Raw genomic sequence first — 5,000 nt, forward strand, 5'->3', positions numbered from 1 at the left:
TTTGAGTGCTTTTGGTGGAATGTATTCTGTTATAAACATTTAGATTGAGTCTCAGCTATAAAAGGCAACTTTTACATTTTCTTGCAGTAGTTTCCGAGGCTCTAAAAAAGGAATATGGCAGCTAACCTTCTTCCTCTAAGTTATGCGAGTTGATAGATAGACACACAAATTTCTTGTTAAATAAATATATGACACGTATTAATCACACTGAAGTATTTCTAGAAGGCAGTTGGGAAGAAGGTAAAAGAAAACAATAATTATTGTTGACATAGGAATTTTAGAAACTTTGAGAGAGATGAAAAAGTTTTTAACATGGAACTCGAAGTAGATAAAGCTAAAAAGGATTCTTCGTAATATGGACACAAGGCCTGAAATCTTGTGGGATAGGCTAGTTTATTAGATCGACTCCAACACTTGACTGGTGCTTAGTTATCGACCCAGAAAGGATAAAAAGCAAAGTCGAATTCGGTAGAATTTGAACACAGAATATAAAGACTGACAAAATTTCCACAAAGCGTTTTTTTCTGGCGAGTCAACGATTCTGTCAGCTCGCTGTCTTGCCTTTTTTGCCAGCTTAGTGGACTGGAGCAACGCGAAATGAAATGTTTTGTTCAATAACACAACGCATCGCCCTGTCCAGGAATCGAAATCACAATCTTACGATCATGAGTGCAACGTTTCTTCACCTTAAAATTATAAATAATAAACACAGAATAGATGGCTTTGAGTTCAGGGACTGCCTACGACTTTTCATATAAGATTTTTAACCCTAATATTTTACAAATTATTCTATATAGCTTTGACTGAAGAAATCTGTGACAGAGGGTGTTCAAGCTGTGACCCTCTCATCGTTTTTTAAGGCGTAACGGATTCAGGACTACATTATCGTGGGCACATACGTTTTCTATTTTTAAGCACAGAAGGGTGTGATTTGATAGAAATTTGCTTGCTATTTCTAATGAGTCGATTGGTAACGTAGAAACCCTCTTCCGCGTCCTTTGTAAGCAGCACTTCCTATCATCACAGATAATGACCGCATACACTGCACCTTAAGGTTTTAAAATCGTTGACGCCTCGACACATATATGAGATATAAATAATGATTTTTAAAATCCATTTAATATTTCTTGAACATTCACAGTCTTTATGAAACGTAAGTGGACTAGAATTGTCTGGAATTTTACCCCTCCTTGCAGCAGGAGTGACAAGAGAAAATGACACTATAGCCGGATATACGTCAGTCATAAATCTGATATTGTAAGAAAAACAGTGAAATAAACATGTTCAGAACCTTATTTGTTTCATAAACAAATCTTGCAACAAGCAAATTAGCTAGTTAGAAAATCTTTATAAGGGATAAAAGCAGTAACTATACTGAGAAGTAATGTTTACCGCCACTTAAACATGGCTGTGCCGTAGGAAACGACGTTACTGCTATTTATGATCCCAGGGGAACGTCTCCTCTTGCTAGTTATTTGATACAAATTACACCCGATATATGTTGCAAGCAAGAGAGTGAACTCCTACCATATTCTAACCACAAGACCACTAGACTCTACAGCTTCGATCTCTTTGTGGTCATCCTCAAAGGTGGATACTCGTCCGCTAGAGATAGCAGTAGTAAACAATCTTAAGACAACTTTTGGCAAAATAAAATAAAAAGTACAGAAGCTGAAATCTTTTCACAAGACAAACGAAAACAATATAACGTTTTAGAAACAGTAGCAGAATAACTATAATTGAAATGCATGTGTGTGTGTGTGTTTAAGTAAGTTTAAGTAAGTTTGACTGTATATATGTATGAGTGTGTGTACGACGTACTATATATTTATGTTCTCTTTCTCTTTTTAATTTTAGAGTAAATTTTGATCGACTACCTGCTTGGTAGCAAGGTTGTGAAGGAAAGTAGCTGGTTTTAACCATCATTCTTTAAATCTTAAGAAGGTATATCTGTCTGTGTCTCTGTCTGTATTTTGGATTTATCTTAAGTTTTCCCGCTGTAGAATCCAAGCCGGACACTAATAAAAAGGCAAGCGCCTTCAAGTCAATTATTCTACTTTTGGGGTTTTAGTTAACGGAATTGACTGATGCATATATTTGAGCGAAATTGTGCGCGAATGTGCACGCGTGGATAAATATGTTCGCATAGCGTACGTGACACAGTAGAACGCTGTGTATGTTTCATTACCGTTTACGTGATGCTGTGAATGTATGTACAGATGTAACTATGTAGGAGGGGCGTTCAATAAGTAATGCTCCTGACCCACTTCCCATAGCAGTAGAGCAACGAAACTTGGCACAGTTATTAGTCTTTTTCTACATAGGAACCACTCAGAGTTACACATTTCTCCCATCGTTTGATGCAACTCTGGAGACCGTTTTTGTAGAAGACCCCAGCTTGGTCCTCCGACCACGACGTGACTTCAGAAATCAAGGCTGCATCATCCGGGAAACGCTTTCCTTTCAAAAACAACTTCATGGCTGGGAAGAGGTGAAAATCAGAGGGTGCAAGGTCAGGAGAGTAGGGGGATGGGGGAGGAGTTCATAGCCGCACGCCTGTGCTTCTGATCTGGCGACACGCGAGTTGTAGACCAGAGCGTTGTCCTGCAGGAGGAGGATGCCTTTGCTGATCTTGCCCCGCCTCTTGATTTTGATAGCTTCTCTTAATTTCCTCAAAAGTGAAGCATAATAGGCTCCTGTAATTGTGGTACCCTTTGCCAGGAAATCTGTCATCACTACTCCGTCCTGGTCCCAGAAGATTGTGAGCATGACCTTGCCAGCGGAGGGCTGCACCCTTGCCTTCTTTGGAGGAGGTGAGTCACGGTGCTTCCACTGCATTGACTGGGCTTTGGTCTCTGGATCATAGTGATGGACCCAGGTTTCATCCTGTGTAATCAGTCTTTTGAAAAATTTTGACTCATCTTCTTGGCACATCTCCAAATTCATCCTCGAGCACTCGACGCGTTCTTGCTTCTGGAAAGATGTGAGCAACTTGGGAATCCATCTGGCAGACACCTTTTGCATATGCAAATGGTCATGAATGATAGTTTCCACAGACCCGGTACTAAACTTGACCTCATGGGCTATTTGGCGAATAGTTATGCGTCGATCTTCCAAAATGGCAGCCTCAACTTGACGGACAGATGCCGCATCAATGGCAGAAGGGGGGCGACCAGATCTGGGAGCTGTTTCCACAGAGTTCCAACCATGTTTGAATTCACGATGCCAGCGTTTTACAAGGTCATATATACATATATATATATATACATGTATTAGGTCGTCGAGTATGAAATTTGTAGTTAGGTATATGACAGCTGCTCATTTTGCGCCATTATCATATTTTGACAATCTTTATTTTTTGTTAGAAAACTGACACATCTATTTCTTTATTCTAACCCATTTTGTGCTTTAAATTGTTTTTTTACTATTTTTGATTAGTGATGGATAAGTCGGAAATTCTTACAGTTTTTAAATATGAGTTCTTTCTTGGAAATACAGCATCACAGACAGTTCGGAATATTAATGGACCATTTCATTCTAATGTTATTACACAGCAGACAATATCAAATTGGTTTGCAAAATTTCGTTCTGGTAACTTTGACTTCACAAATAGGCAACGTGGTCGATCAGAAACAATGGTGGATAATGACGAACTGGAAACAGGTTGTTTTCGTCCAGGTGCTTGTTTAATCTTTGTGATATTACTGCAGTGAATGCTTTGTGCATTGTAGGGAGACAGGTTATAGGTCTGTAGTTTTCTGGTTTTGCTGTCTCATTGGATTTGGGAATTAAGATGGTTTTTCCCCTTCGTGAGCCCTTCAGGCATTGTCTCTGGCCCTGCCAGTATGTTGTTAAAGTTTTCAGCCAGCTTTTTGTTGCATTATTATTATTATTATTATTATTATTATTATTATTATTATTATTATTATTATTATTATTATTTTTTTTAAAAATTTTATTATTATATTATTATTATTATTATTATATATATTATATTATTATTATTATTATTATTATATTATTATTATTATTGAGTGAGAGAGCAGTGCATGCCATTAAAGAACACTGGGTAAAATATACGAAGCCCAGTATACCCATCATGACTACCCGTCTGATAAGGTACACCAGGCACATGCATCACAACCATATGTGTGCGACATGTGATCTCATATCAAGATAAACAGCGCATGACCTTGCAGGTGGGGTTCAGTTAGAATTTTCTTCTGGTCGAGTATCCCATCCCACTCAAAAGGTCCCTGAATAAGGATTGCTTAAGGATGTTGAACGAACCACCCGTGTTGCCAAAGGTGAATTATCCAAACCTCCAAGAATTCCTTTCAACACATGGCTATGATGCTTCCCCACTACTTCTGCTCGTTATCAGAGATGCAGATATCGTCAGCCACTAAGGGACATGCTCAACTGGTTACGGTCAAACAACTGACAGGCAAATCTGTGGTATTGAGCAGAATATTTGCTGTAGCCCATCTTTTATACCAAGACAAAACAATGTACATGATAACACTTCCAATCAGTTAAGATCAGAAGCCATGAGAGCCATTATTATTATTATTATTATTATTATTATTATTATTATTATTATTATTATTATTATTATTATTATTATTATTATTATTATTATTATTATCATCATCTCATCATCATCATCATCATCATCATCATCATCATCATCATCATCATTATTATTATTATTATTATTATTATTATTATTGTTATTATTATTATTATTATTATCATCATCATCATCATCATCATTATTATCATTATTATTATTATTATTAAGGCGGTGAAAGGATGTGAGCTGGCAGAATCGTTAGCCCGTCGGGCGAAATAATTAGCCGTATTCGGTCTGTTTTCAAGGATGTCGATAAAATAAGTACCAGTTGCGTACTGGGGTTGATGTAATCGACTATCCCTCTCCCCCAAATTTCAGGTCTTGTGCCTATAGTAGAAATAATTATTTAGATGGTGAACTAGTA

Source organism: Octopus sinensis, linkage group LG7 (assembly GCF_006345805.1).
Source record: "Octopus sinensis linkage group LG7, ASM634580v1, whole genome shotgun sequence".
Classification (NCBI taxonomy): Eukaryota; Metazoa; Mollusca; class Cephalopoda; order Octopoda; family Octopodidae; genus Octopus; species Octopus sinensis.